The following is a 15,610-nucleotide window of genomic DNA, read 5'->3' as shown; positions in this document are numbered from 1 at the left end:
GGCTTCAGCTAACCAGGTGTATCATCTTCTGATTAAAGATCATCAATGGCTGGTTACTAAAGCTAATACTCTATGGGGATTGCGCAAATCTCGGTCTTGGTGGAGGGTAACGGTGATGGAAGGCTGGTTGAACAAGACACCTTTCAAATATAAGGTCTTTCTTTGGAGGGTAATGATTGGTGGTCTTCCGCTGGCTTCAGCCCTTTCCAATCGTCGCACCAATGGCAATTGTTTCTTTTGTACCACCAGTGTGGAATCGGCTCGTCATCGATTTATTTCTTGCCCTCTCGCTAAGAAAATCTGGTCCTTCTTGTCAGCAGTTTGGCGGCGGTGGTCGGTTTCTCGCTACGCCCATTTGATTGGGTTTTTGGGCAGCCCAAATACCCCACACCGACACAGCCACATATAAAAATCTTGTTTCACTTTCTTAGATATTGGGGCTATTGGCATAACTAGACCATTCGGAATGCTTTTATTTTTTATTCCGCCTCTAATGTTCAGGGGCACATGGCCAGACTTAAAGGTCTCTTACTCTGGCAGATAGATTTTATTCGGCTCTTTGACTTGCTCCCTCAGGAGGCCTTACTTCCCTGGCATATGGCAATTTCTGCTGCGTCTTTGTCATGACTTTTTGTAACTCTTGGGTTGTTTACTTCATGTAGCGAGAGAGAGAGTTCTTGCACACGATGGCGTAGAGCCACCGTGTATCTTGTAATTATGTAATCTTCTACTTTTTTTCGTAATTAACACAATTATCTTTTACGAAAAAGAGAGAGAGAGAGAGAGAGAGAGAGAGAGAGAGAGAGAGAGAGAAGAGTCACCCCGAGAGGCTACAAGGAAGAGAGTTAGCCCAGTTCCCTTTATTTCGATCCTCGACTTACCCATCTTCTCTTACGCTCTCCCATCTCAAATTTATTCCGCCTTTCTAATCTCTGGAGTCTACTTGCAGACGATGGCCTCCAATCAAAGAATGTCGCGTACGGATGGAAATCCTATAGCCAGCAACAAAGCTTCAGGCGAAGGTATCACTGTCAATCCAACTGCGGTTCCGGTCGTAAGTAATGTATTTCTAAATTGATAGATACTTGCTTTGATTCTCGCATGAGATACGTTAGGCTCCGTACTTTGTTGTGCTAGAATAGGTCATTGAAAATGATAAATCGCATCTCAAATATTCAAATATAAAGTTTGTGAAGTGCATGTATCAATGGAAGTTAATTGCACTAGTTGCGTATGGCTTATTCGTTGACAGGGCAATCAATCAGGGGTTATGAATAGCATAATCGTAAAAAGAATACATTAAGAATTGTACATGCAAGTATTAAGTAAATTTTGCATAGAATCGCTCTTTGATCCCAAGGGGAAGAGCAAATATGCAATGGAATTATTATCGCGTCTATTCTTGTATTGTTTGGGGAAAATACAATTAGTTTGTTGGATTGATTGAACAACACCCTAAATGCTTTTTACAATCAACTGATTGTTGCATTGTGATTTGGATAAATATTCCAAGTGCTTGTGTTTGATGACAAAAGCATGGCAAGGGTCAGAAATGACAAGTAACCATGGAAAATAAAGGAATATTTCACTCAAAGATAATATTAGGTTGTTTGCCTTGATTGTGCTTGATTCCTAAATGGATTAAATAAGGAAGGATATTTTGCATGAGTGGATCATCTCCAAGATCGCACCGCGGATTACCCCAAGAGGACACTGCTCGATTCACGGGCCGAAGGTCGAGTGGTGAAAAGACCAACCACGGAAGTTGTGTCTCACTCCTAGCACGCTTGGGGTCAGTGGAGCTCTAGACACCCCTTGCCGAGTCTGGAACGGAACTGTAGACTGCCGTGAGCCCAACATCTAGCGCGTTGGAAGATCCTATTCTAGATAAAGGATGGAAATTTCGGTGCTATGTGATTTGGACCCGGTACTTCTATTGGACAGAAGAAATACATAACTCTCCTCTATGAGCAGGAGACAAAGATTAATTTGAAGATAAGTTAAGGAACTTGTTTGTCAAAAGGATTGCTTGTTTTGTTTTCGTATCTGTATTGTAAATTATGCGAACGAACCCTGTGCCCTAAAAGGCTTAATTAATGAAGCCGATTTTAAATGTCACACATAAATGTGATAGGACCTAATTAGAAAACTAAAGCTATCAAGGGAAGCGGGTGGACGGAATACCCGACGGGTCCGTCCTACGGCAGGGTAATCCCAGAGAACTGGGAGGCTTCTCAAAAGGATTTATCGCCGGGTTGACTTTAGGTATTGTTAAGTTAGAGCCCGATTTATGCCGTTTTAGGGGACCGGAATGAGACTATGCCCTACAGGCAGAGAGGTTGAGCGGTGCATCCCTCTCGTTTCCCATTCTCTTTGAACCAAAGGCGGTATGGATCTGCTTCGGATTGGGTATCTCTGCATAAAGTAGGATGTCCAAAACCCGAGGCTAAAATGCCGTTAAGAGACCTTGACAACTAGAAACCCAGATTTCAGGTCAATCCTAGTGGGTTCGACCGCGAACGTTTCGTTGTGAGGCGGACTCAGAAAACCCTAGGCGACAAACCCCGGAACATTCCATGGAAGTGTCAGGCGATGACGCTTAGATTCGTTTCTTAATGGACTGCTAAAACGTACTTAGATAGCCAATAGACGGGCACGTTACACCCTCCCTCCCCCCGCAGATGTCATACTACCAAGGACCACTTTATGAGGACTATGGAAAATGGTCATTGAGAAATCTAGACACTTAGATCCTAGACATATAAATGCCACATGAGATGCAAGTAACCATTGGCCAGCTCAAGGTCTCATCTCATCAATTCTCAAGATAAAGATAGAGAGAGCAACCCGCATCCCTAGAGACAAGAGGATTTGCAAACTATGCCAAGAGGAGATCGAGACTAAGGAGCATTACATTTGCATATCCAAGGCCTATAGTACAATATGGAAAAATACAGTTAGAGATTCACTCATCCCCTAGACACCGGGTGTAGGCAATGTACAGTTGTGCACTTAGTACTCTCGGACACATTTCTGCATTTTCCTATGTAGGTTGAACAGTTTTCAGCAATCACTTGATGTTTACATAGCAGTCTTAGTAGGGTGGATCACACACTGGGTAGAGCGAGCTGTATGGACAGATCCCGAGCAAGTGCCACATGGCAATGCACAGCATTTTCTTTGCATTTATTGCACATCAGTTAGTATACAAGCTAGTCAGTCAGTTTTTACTAGCTGACCTGTTATTGTTTATGTATTTATTTCGGGTATTTATGCCCAACCCTTCCTAGTCATTGTCATTCTTTGTTTTCTGGTGCAGATGAAGAGGTACAGCCAACATACACATACAACATCCTTGTACATATCTACCTTCTTCATTTCAGCATTTATTCACTGCAGATTTCTGTGTTCTACTGTCTCTCTCTCTCTCTCCCTCTTCTCTCTATGTTCATTTTCTTTCAGTCTGATAATGTGCTTCTGCATTTGTTGCACTCTCACATGGTATCAAAGCATTGTTGAAGGGTTGATTGACTATGGGCAGACCTAAAGAGGAGATTTTAGTGCAACAAAAAGAGAAGGGAGCGAAGTTACTGATTTTTTACTCATTGATGGATGCCAAATGGATAGGAGGGAGTGGCTTGGCAAACCACTCTCAGTTGTTGCAACTTAACCTAGAGGCATTTTAGCTAGAACCGACTTTAGATTGGCTCTTTTAAGTCCAATAAAGCAAGAGATCCAAAGCACTACCTGATGCTCAAGGGGAAGGTAGCACTTCCAATCCTCTAGTGATGGACAACTCATGTATATAGTGGATCTCAAATGTATTCAGCATGCATCCACGCTACAGTTTGTTGACACTATATTTGCCATGAGGTCAATTTCAATGTACTAATCACTGTTGTTCATATGCAAATGGGTATGGTTTTTGTTGTAGCTCTGAAATTGTACATTTGCAACAAATTCTGGTCGTTAAAGATTGATTATCAGTTATTGGTTCTCAATGGATGATCATCAATTTTTTATCAGTGGTATTCAGCTAGTTTTTATGGACAGCAAAGTGTTATTGGATGCCATTGATAGTTAAGTCATGGTTTATGCTTAGCTTATGCTTTACTATGGTTGTGTGGTCAAAACACTTTTGGTTTAGAGTTAATCAATGCATCCCATGTGGTTCTGGTAGCAATTATGATCATTTTTGGTCAGTTATGACTTAGTTATTTTGGTGGAAATTTCAGCATGCGTTTTGCACTAGCATACTATGAATAGCAGCAGCCGATGTTCTTTGACTATAATGTATATGCTTTTTCTAGTTTAGTATTACTTTACTTTTTTCATATTCCAATACAATCAGAACAATTGCAAGGATTTCAAGGGGAAGGTAATATCACCATGAGGTCGTCTATTTTTAATGCTTAGCTTTGGTATTATGAAGTTGTGCACATGTGAAACACAAGTTAGTTAAGTCACAGTGATGGCCTAAGTACCCCCAAGTGAGCAATGGGTGACATTGGGAAAAGTAGTATAAAATTATGTCAGAGTCTAGGCCATTCCATTAACTAGGCCATTAAATGTACAATGGTCCAAGGCCGATTCATGTTGGGGGAATTAAATGTCCCATGGGGTTTAGCACATTAATTTTGAATGGGCACTAGCCAATTCTTGGGCAAGATCAATGGATAACTAATTAATATTCAGAAATTAATTTTTAAAATTTAATTACTGGAAATTAAATTAAAAGGCTGCCAAGTGGCAAAACAAGTTGCACTAGTCAAAATAACCCATGCAAGCTGAGAGAAGATTGTTTGGGGACTTGCTGAGAGTGATTCTACCATTCACAGCTAAGGGAGGAAGGAGGCGCCATTCTATAATGAGCTCTAAGAAGGGCAACAACTGATCGTGCAACACAATAATACAAGGGCAATAAGTTTCCTTCTCTGCCTCAGTGAGATGCAGCGATAGAAGGGTTTTAAACCCCCTTTCAAGTTTGTTGGCACCATCAAAATTGCCATCAGGGCTACCAATCAAAAGATACTCCTTTCAACTGATTTTCTCTCTTGTCTATGGAGCCCTAAACATTTATCAGCCATTTCCAATTCCAAGAGGTTTGCAATTGAAGAAATTGCTGCTGAAACTCTAATTTATAGCAGCAACTAGGGTTTCTTGGCCACCTTAGGATCCATGCCCAATTACTAAAGACCTTGCACTCAATGTAGCAACTTAAGGCAAGAAATTTGCAACTAATCCAAGAGGTAGCACATTCTCAATTTGTTGTGGCCCACATGCAAGAGCTTGAACCAATTTGTGCCACAATCAGTGATCAGATCAAAAGGCAAATTAATTCTGAAGGCTGTTCGTCATTTATGACAGCCCATTATATTGACTTTGAAGAGGTATCAGCCTATATCTCTTTGTTCTTCAAATTAGAGCAATACAATTTTTAAAAAACCACAAGAAGCACCAGTTTTTGTGGCCAATCAGGTGTAGGCTGTCCAAGATTGAAGTGGAAAGTTGGCATTTTCAGATTTGTGTATTTATTGCTTGCTGTAATTTGTGGTAAATCAGGCCATTCGCCACACTTGCCAAGAAGGAATGTTGGTTTCACCTTCCCTTCCATCCCTGTTCTACTCATTTTTGAGAAGACAACTCTAGGAGCTGTCCACCTCTGTCCCATTGCAACCTCATATACCCTCAACGGTACCATCGCCTTCATTAGACACACCAAAGACCACGATTCATGAGTTTTCAAATTTCCTATCTCCTTCAAAGGGGAACTCAAAGGGGGCCTCAAATGGGACCTCAAAGGGGGATCTTCTTTCTCTAGTTTCAGAGGGGGTCACTATTCATCATGTAGAGTTCGCACACACTGACAATAAGTCTTGGCCTACTTCTCAACCATTTTTGACACTAACACCCAGGATCTACAAGATTTACCCACATAACGTTGGACACTTCAACCATGACTTGGTGGCTGCACCTTCAAACCTTGTCCAACATAAAGAGGAGTATAGTGTCCTCTATCTCAAGGCCCAAAATCAAGTACACCTTTGCATTCTTACCAACATGGACACAAGTGTCAAGAGCTAGTTGCTTCTCTCTCAAGGTCAAGTTTCGAGCACCCTCACTATGACCCTTTCTATTGTTCTTTCTCAAAGTTTCTTTCTAGACGACTTACTTCCTTTCTTGGATTATAGGTCTATCCCTCATCATTGACTACCTTACCACATGACTGTCCTTACTTGTCCTATTGTGTTTACACTTTCTTTACATTTAAAAGTTGTATGTAGATGGAGACTCGACCATCTCTATTGGAGCCTACAAGAAATGAACCCCCACACACCCCTGGAGGAGGTCACAGCACAGTTGGCGGGCACACTACACACCTCGGCTGCCGAATACTTCCCCCACACATCCCCCTCCCCCCACCCCACCCCTCCGAACAAGAATGTCCCACAGAATAGCTGGTACGATGCAGAGTGCAGGGAAACCCGACTCCGTCTTCAACAGGACGAGGCACGGGGAGTACACACGCATAAATAGGCACGCTAGATCTTCCGTCGCCTAGTGCGACGGAAGAAACAAGCCTACCTCTCCAAAGTGGAACACGAATTCTACCAGCTATTCTTAGGACAGGACAGCAAAGAGGCATGGAAGCCCAGACGCCCATCACCTCCCCGGACACTTGGCACGCATATGCAACCTCACTATACCAAGTACCCAAGCAGCCCCAGCTACCCCGGCCCCCAGGGAGCAGACCCGGATCATCCACATTCTTCAGCACGGGGCGGGTTCAGGACGCCATTGATAGACTCCAAAATGGCCGTGCCCAAGACCACGAAGGCTTGGTAGCAGAGCATTTGACCCATGCTAGAGACATACTGGCACCTCTCCTAGCACACATGTTCAACAGAGCCCTATGTGAAGGCTTCCCAACCAGTTGGTCAGCCAACACCATAATACCTATCCTGAAGGCCGGAGACCCCATGGTTCCCACGAACTACCGAACAGTCATGGTTGGCCATGTACTAGCCAAGCTCTATGGATCCATACTGGACCACGAGCTGAGCAAGTAGGCAGAGCAACACCAACACCGAGCAGCAGGTCAAGCAGGGTTTAGGAGGGGGTTCTGCACCCTTGACCATATCCTCACACTGAGAGCCATCATAGAGGAGGGCAGAGCACATGGAAGACGGGTGTACTGCTGCTTCGTGGACTTCCGCAAGGCCTTTGACACAGTCCCACGAGCGAGGCTCACACAGAGACTACAGGAACTGGAGGTACCAACCGAAATATGATGGGGGATACTAGCACTATACGAATCGGTAACGGGCCGAGTTCGGGCACCGGGAGGGCTGTCAAAGGAGATCACCAGCACCATCGGACTCAAGCAGGGATGCCCACTCTCGCCCACCCTATTTGGCCTCTACATTGATGAGATCTCAGAGTACATAGATAGATTGGGCGAGGAGGGATCGAGCCTGGGAGGGACACTGATACCTATCTTACTATATGCGGAAGACATAGTCCTCATCTCCAACACACCCGAAGGGCTACAGCGCCAACTGGACGCACTACAGGCCTTCTGCCAAGACAAAGACCTAACTGTGAACCTGGGGAAAACCAAGGTCATGGTGTTCAACACGTCAACCCAATGGCTCCGACGGTCGGTACCCCCCTTCACATATGGCGGAGAAACCGTGGACGTGGTCCAAAGATACGTCTATCTGGGGATTACATTCTCTGGACCGAGATTTACCCTGAGAAAAGCCGCGGAAGATAGACTAACCTGAGGCTATGCAACCCTCGGGTCAATGGAGAACCAATGTGCCCGCATACAGTTCCAGGAACCCCGGACAAAGCTCTGGCTTTTTGACACCTTGGTCACACCAGCCCTCCTGTACGGGGCTCCCATATGGGGGTCCAATCTCTACCACACGCGGAGGGCCCCACAGGATCAGCCACACTGCCTAAGGAGGAGGCCACCTATGAGGGATGGGAGCAGATGGAGAGACCCTTAATACTTATGATCTCACGGATGATCCAAAGCAAGCCCTCCGTAACACACGAGATTATCCGCGCAGAGCTGGGGGCACCGCTCCTCGTGGCTGAGGCCCTCTTCCAGACCGTGACCTTCTTGCGCCGAATATGGGACCTGCCCCGGCACCGGTACCCCAGACTCGCCCTGAAGTCATCCAAACAGCTAGCAACACAAGGGACACTGAGTGCTGGTATGCCCGAACAGAGACTTGGCTATGGCTCCATGGCCTGCACATGGACCACCTCCCCCCACTACAATACAGCCTAGACTGCCCACACCTGGAGCTCAGCCGAGAGGAGGTAAATCGCATCACCAGAATGGATATCATCCAGACAGACGCCGCCAGGACATGGGTGACCCCCACGTCGGAACTAGGAACCAAGAAGGCTTTCTACCGAGAACACTTCCTGCATATCTCCCCAGACGGCTTCATCACCCGCCCAAGCTATATGGACACACACCTGTCTCACGGGGTTAGAAGTGCCATCGGACAGATCCACACGTCCTCACACCAACTACGGGTCGAAACGGGCAGATACGGGGCCAACCCCCTCCCCCCAGAAGACCGAATCTGTCAGCTCTGCCATCTCGAGCCAGAGACAGAGGAACATTATATCTATAGATGCCCAGTGTACTATGAAATCCGGGGACGCTTCCATTGCCTATTCAGCGCAGGATTCGGACCACTCTCCAAGGTGATGGAATTCAAAGACCAGAGATGCCTGGGGCTCTTTCTACTGGAAATACGACGCCACAGAGACCACCTCCTACGAACCACGGAGCAAAGACAAGGAGCCACCAACCAACGCACACTCAACGACTTCTACCAAATACTAGCTACCCTCCCCACCACCGAGCCCTCACCAGCCCAACCGGCCTCCCGACCCCCAGGGACCACCTTAGAAATAGCCACAACGAGAGGTAAAGCCCGGCGCCCACGCCCCGCCGGCCCCCGTCCCCGTAGAAGACACTGGTCGAAGATACAAGGGATACTACGCCGCCATCGGAAGGCCCTGCCCCGCCGCTTTAGCCTCTCCATGCTAGACCGACCCATACGGGACATCTTAGGATGAACACCCCAGGAGCAGTTCCACACCGCACTGGGACTACCTCTAGATTGTATCTAGTCCAGACATCATTTTGTACCTACTCAATTTAGTTCAACATAGTATAAATGTTAGCTTCACTGGGACTTTTGAAATCTCCCAGACATTTGTATGCAACATTTTGGTCTCATAGGCCAACTTGGCCTGTTGTAGACTTAGTATAACTTTCTTTCTTTCTTCTCTCTCTCTCTCTCTCTCTCTCTCTCTCTCTCTCTCTCTCTCTCTCTCTCTCTCCACACGGAGAGAGAACGTCATCATCAACTACAACTCCTACAAATTCCATTCCACTCCCCCTACTACTATCCATCATCATCCCATGTCTTCTCCAACATCCCCTTGCACGAAGGACTTCGTTTAGCTCCCTCCACACAACATCCTCATACATAGGTGTTGCTACCTGGTTATCTAGGCCAACGCGATCATCTTCAAGGTCTAGTCAATGTCATAAACTCGACTTTGCTCATCTTACTACTAGTCCCCAAGACATGGAATGCTAAGGCTCACTTCCTTGTATCAGCATTGTACATGATTTATTATCACATTCATCTTTTATGTTTCTAAGTTTTGTGGTGTCACTATGATTGATGTACATCACAAAACTCAAATAGCCCAGGGAATTTCAACATCAAGGATGAGGCTATGGATTACCTAGCCCTTCCTTCAACTTCACAAAAGGATTCCTAGGATTATGAGAAGCTCTTTCAAAGTTTTCCATCTTCACAAGACCTTCTCATCATGCAGCTACTTCTTTCCCTTCTCTTTGCCAAGCCACCCTTTCCTTGCTACTAGCATGCCCATCTCATAAGCTTTGGTCTCTAATGTCTATCTGCAGCTAGGGTGCTTTTCAATACCTTTGATGGCTCCTCGCTATCATCGTTTGGTCAAGCTAGTGACTTGGAACATCCATTTTTGGCTAGATGCAATCTATATCACCCATTTGAGGCCACCTGCTTCTTCACGTTCTTCTAGAGAAGGGGGTCATATTCCTTAGCTAGATCTCATTTTTTACGAACAACATCAACGGTTTTTCTTCTTCCACCAAATCTTTTGCTACCCTCAAATGCATTGCAAATTGCTTGGAGCTTTCTTCAAAGATTGCTTGTAGTATTCGAGTTCCCTCGTCTACAAGTTGTTGCATTGTTGCTTTTGCATACACTCTCACACAAATTTTACCACATCTACCTAGCTAAGTGGTTACCAACTTGATTTGTTTATGCCTATAAAGAACCTTTTGAAGCTAATCCACAAAAAACTATGAAACTAGATATACTTGTCTAAGAACCAAAACTCCTCCATGGGCCTCCAAGGAGCAACGTACACCAATTTTCCATTCAAAAAACAATGTCCTCTACAAAATCTTAGCTCTAGCCTGAGTCTAAAACAAAATTTCTTTTGAATTTTCATGATTGGTCTTACATCACCTCCTCCTCAGCATTACCATTCTTCAAAATGGTTTCCAACCATGCATGAATAAGGCCAAGCAATGGTGCACTACCCATTAAGAAGAATATGGCTGCCCTCTCACGAAAAGTAGCTTTTTTTGGAGCATAAAATCCACACCCAAAACTGTTTATGCATCATCACCCTCCTATAAACAAGTTAGTAAAGCATCACCTTGAGATAATATATGCTGAAAGATCCCATGGCTTCCTAAGGAGGTGAAAGGGCAGCAGTCTCCACCAACAAGGCAGCCGGAACCCTAGGCCCTAGACCCAAAAGCCACCAACATAAGTTAAATGTTTAACTATCTCAATGTCAAAATCCCTAACATGAGAGCCCTCATCAGGGTCATCCCAAACCTTATCCATACTCGAAGTTGGTGGACTTGTTAAGCTTTCTATTCTTTATTAGCTCATTAAGACAGCCACAAAATTCAAACTTTACCAAAGTTTTGTGTCCCATAAGCAAACATCCAAACTTTGAGAGGATCCACATCTATAAATAGGAGGCTGCTTGGCCAGTCAGTTCATCCCTTCTTTGCAAGTTCAACTATCAACCCACGCCATCTAGCAGCTGTCCAGTCCATTGAGACTCCTAAAACATCTTCTCCAGCCCCTAGCGCCCTGTCTACAGCTACTGCCTACTACATCCATCAGCGGGCAACCTGTTCTCGGGCCTCTTGACTACTGCCTTTGCTGTTGGACCAGGCTGCCCTGCTGTCCACCTCTTCCTGGCCCGTTTTCAGCCTGTGATTGCAATAATGCAGGCCCAATCTGCATCAAATATCTTCAATTGTCACCCAGCCCTCTAGTAGTACTTATGACTGGCTACGCTTCTTTTGAAGAAGTACTTTGCTGCATTTTCCGATTCTAGCCCTCCAAACTGCTGCGTTTTGGTTCCATTTTCAACATCATCTCAGCTCCGAATGATGGTTATAACCCTCAAGATGCATCTTCAATGGACATCACTCTCCAACTACTCTCAAACTCTGCCTTTGAGCATCTTGTACATTCTTTGCTTCATTTACAGCATTCATTCATTCACTTCAAAGTTCTCTTTATTCTCTAATTTGTGTCTTTGTGTTTTTGCATTGTTGTCTGAGTTATTGTGTTTTAGTCATGTTCATACATCTATGGCTTTTCTATGCAAACTCTAGAATCACTTCACATGGTATCAAAGCCGGTGCTCTTCTAAAGAGTATCCTATGGTTATCGTGGAGACTTGGTTTGTGTGAGATACACGAACCACCCGTCACCAGTTCACAATGTCTCAGACTCCTTCCTTGTGAAATCCTAGAATGTCTTTTCAGGTTTCTCCATTACTAGAGGCTTTGAGGCAGCATTATGGACTCAACAAGGAAGACAATGTGTCATCTTATTTACCTTCTTGACAAGGTATATGATGAAAAAGTTCAATAATTACATGCACATAAGATATCCACACTACAAAATAGAAACTTCCAACAAAATATGACTAGCAATCCATCTTCTTCATCATAGCCAGACCGTGTCAAGTTCGTATAACCCTTTTGAGTAATATGAAACAAAACACTCCCTATTTCTCCTATTGGTATAGAGGATCCAAATCATGACAAGTTTGAATGCGTCAATGTCAATCATGGAGTCTCTTGAAGCAACAGCTATTGGCTCATCTATCAATCATGCAGCCCTTCGGGGTAGGCTTAATTCTCGAGCCCGGTCTTTTCTCTTTGTGAGCCTTCAAAACTCTATCCTTGTTCATATACACAGATTAAAGACGGTAGCACAAGTGTGGACAAATCTTTCTTCTATTTATCATCAAAAGACCTTTGCCCATCATATCACCTTGAATAAAAAACTTCGCATGCACTCTCGGTTGATGACTCTCCTTCTATGAAGCACCACATCAACAAAATGGAGGATATGAGGGATAAGCTGGCATCCCTTGGACAAACAATATCATCAAAGGATGGCCATGGTCCTTCTTACCCAAGTGCGATCTCCCAAGTACGATGTCTTCTACGCCAACCTTTTGACATCGAGAGTACCTAAGACTCTTCTTTGGGAGAAGTTAGCCCGCTTGTCTTGGAGCATGACAAGCATCTTAAAGAGATAGGAGCCAGTGGATCCAGCTCTACTAAAACTTTTACTGCAAGTACAAGAGGGGGAAACGAAAAGAGGACCAAGAACACAAATAACAATAACAAAGAGGATGGCAAGAAAGATGAGAAGAAGGATGAGAAGAAAAGGTCTAAGCCCCAAGTGCCCACATTGTGGGAAGGGCACTCATTGCAAGAACTGTTGGTAGAAGTATGTCCATTTGAAGCCGAAGAATGGTTCGAAGGACTTGAAGGCTACCCTCGCTACTACAGAGTTTGTTTTTGTTCATCTCTTTGAGGTGGAGGATATTGCTCTTGGTTCCTCCACTAAGGAGAAGCCATGGCTCGTTAGCAATGGGGCCATTTCCCATATGACTTATTGTCAGCATTGGCTTTAGGATCTTCATTTCAAAGGGGATTCAATCACAATTGGTGACAACTCTTCCATGTTAGTGCATGGAGTGGGGACCATTCCTCTTTTGCCCAATTGTCAGGCCTTCACAGCCAAAATGCTTTATGTTCAAAATTTGGGCTTTAACCTTCTTTCTATCCATAGTTTGACACAGCTAGGCACCCGTGTGGTCTTTACCCAAGTTGTTATTGTTGACTTATGAGCTTGGGCTTCTTTGGCATGCCCATTATGGACACCTCAACTTCAATGCCATATGAAAGGCTTCTTAAAAGAAATTAGTAAAGGGACTCCCTAATTTTCCTTCTATTCACACCTATGCCCTAATTTCTTACAAGACAAGCAGCATAAGCAACCTCATCCATAGGTAGCTTCACAAAAGGCTACTACACCACTAGAGTTGGTTCACATCAACTTATGCAGACCTGTGGGCATAGCCTCCCTTTGGAAGGCCAAGTACTTGATGCTAATTGTTAATTTTAACAAATATGTGTGGCCATACTTCTTGGAGCACAAGAGTGAGGTATAATTCAACTTTTGTGAGTGGAAAGTGTTTGCTAAATTGCAAACGTCTTTCAAGGTTCGCGGTGTACATATTGACCACAACAACAAGTTTTTGCTCTAACCTTTTTTCTAAGTTTTGCAAGGATCACGGCATTTGGATGGAGTATTCCCATCCGATCTCACCATCAGAGAATAATGTGATGAAGCATACCAATCGAACCATGCTTGAGATGACCCGATCAATATTGAAGCATCAGAGTCTACCTCACTCCCTTTGGGATGAAGCGGTTGCTATAGCAATGCATATCCGTAACAAGTCTCCAACTTTTGCACTACACGACATGACTCCCTGTGAGGCTTTCTTTAGGAAGAAACCTTCTATGTACCACTTTTGCATCTTTGGATGCACTACTTATGTCCACATGGACAAGAAAAAACGAGACAGTAAACTTCACTTGAAGTCAAAGAAGTAAATCTTCGTGGATTACAATACGACCAGAAAAGGCTACAGGCTCTATGACCTATCGATACAAAAGACTAATGTGAGCCGCGATGTTATCTTTGATGAGACTTCAACCTCTGATGATCCCATTCATGGTGCTTCATGTGCAGGTGGTTCTTTGTCATCGATCGATTCCCTCCACCATCAACTTCACCCCTGCACTCCTCCCCCTCCATCCCCTCCTCCCTCTTCTGCTCCTCTTCTACCCTTGACTCAATCTATTCCTTCTTCATTGAGTGTTTCTATTGCTTTCCATCCCTCATGTGTCTTTTGGGGGGCTTGAGCCATCCAAGGACAAGCCCTCCTTTTCTAATGATAGGGATGTACCTTTACCCAATGAGGGGGAGTTCCCAAATGGGTACATTACCAATACCAAAGGTGGCCTCTCAGTCTCCCTAGTAGCAAGACCAGCCTATCACCATTCCTCGATGTTATGGATGGTCGTGGAGGATGCAAGTATTACTCACTTTCATGCAACCCCTTCCAACCCATGTAGATCGGTCCTAGAGGAATGGTTCACTCTATGTGAACTACGCTCTTATATCTCAAATTCTTTAGGATCATGAGCCTCCTACAATTAATGAGACTCTTGCATAGGATATATGGTGTCGTGCTATGCAAGAGCAACTCGATTCTATTGAACGGAATTAGACTTGGGATTTGGTTATGCATCCACGAAAGCGGAAGGTGGTTGTGTGAAGTGGGTTTTTAAGACCAAGTACTTGGTTGATAGATCCTTGGACAAGCATAAAGCTAAGCTTGTTGCCAAGGGATTTGCATAGAAAATAGGGTTAAATTATTCAGAAACTTTCACACCTATGGCTCGAATATCTACTATTCGAGCTATCTTGGCTCTTGCAACCCATCACCATTGGCATGTCTTTCAATGGACATCAAATCTGCCTTTCTGAATAGCATCCTCAAGGAGGCAATTTATATTTCACAACCTCATGATCTCCTTGTGCAGGGGAAGGAGGATCATGTCTACAAATTGCAAAAGGCCCTCTATGGCTTGAAGCAAGCTCCTTGGGCTTAGTACTAGAGGATTGATTGATTATTCTTACAGAGTGGCTTCCATATCAGATCATGACCCCAACCTTTATTACAAGGTTGTGGGTGACAGGTGTGTTTTAGTCATCTTGTAAGTGGATGACTCGATTATCACAAGGAGTGGCTCACAAGAAGTTGACCAGACTCATGAGATCTTACAGCAGGAGTTCAACATGACAAACATAGATATCCTTCACTTCTTCCTTAGTCTAGAGATCTATCAAATGACACAAGACATCTTCATCTCCCAGCATAGGTACATCTTCCATTTTTTTTCAGAGTTTAGTATGGCAGAGTATCGGCCTATTTCGTGCCCTATGGAGGACCCTAAGTCCAAGTTGATTTTCACCAAACTCCATTCGTGATGCTACTAGGTACGAGTGTCTTGTTGCATCACTGATCTAGTTTATCTATACTCAACCAGGCATCTCTTCTGTGATGGCATTGTTGTCTTCCTTCATGAAGGCTCCTACTCGAGTTTACTAGC

The 15,610-nt window shown here is 44.4% G+C and overlaps 1 protein-coding gene and 1 pseudogene across 1 annotated transcript in view; one reads left to right on the top strand and one right to left on the bottom strand.

Moving 5' to 3' along the window:
- LOC148041477 (uncharacterized) overlaps positions 1-15,610 on the bottom strand; it is a 60,386-nt gene that overhangs the window by 35,701 nt on the left and 9,075 nt on the right. The gene's annotated exons all lie outside the window — the stretch shown is intronic.
- On the top strand, positions 7,626-15,109 carry LOC148041478 (uncharacterized; annotated as a pseudogene).

This window comes from Lygodium microphyllum, chromosome 1 (genome assembly GCF_053477565.2).
Source record: "Lygodium microphyllum isolate KBCC chromosome 1, Lygodium_microphyllum_v1.1.10, whole genome shotgun sequence".
NCBI classification, from domain to species: domain Eukaryota; kingdom Viridiplantae; phylum Streptophyta; class Polypodiopsida; order Schizaeales; family Lygodiaceae; genus Lygodium; species Lygodium microphyllum.
This window is presented reverse-complemented; position numbering and strand designations above follow the sequence as displayed.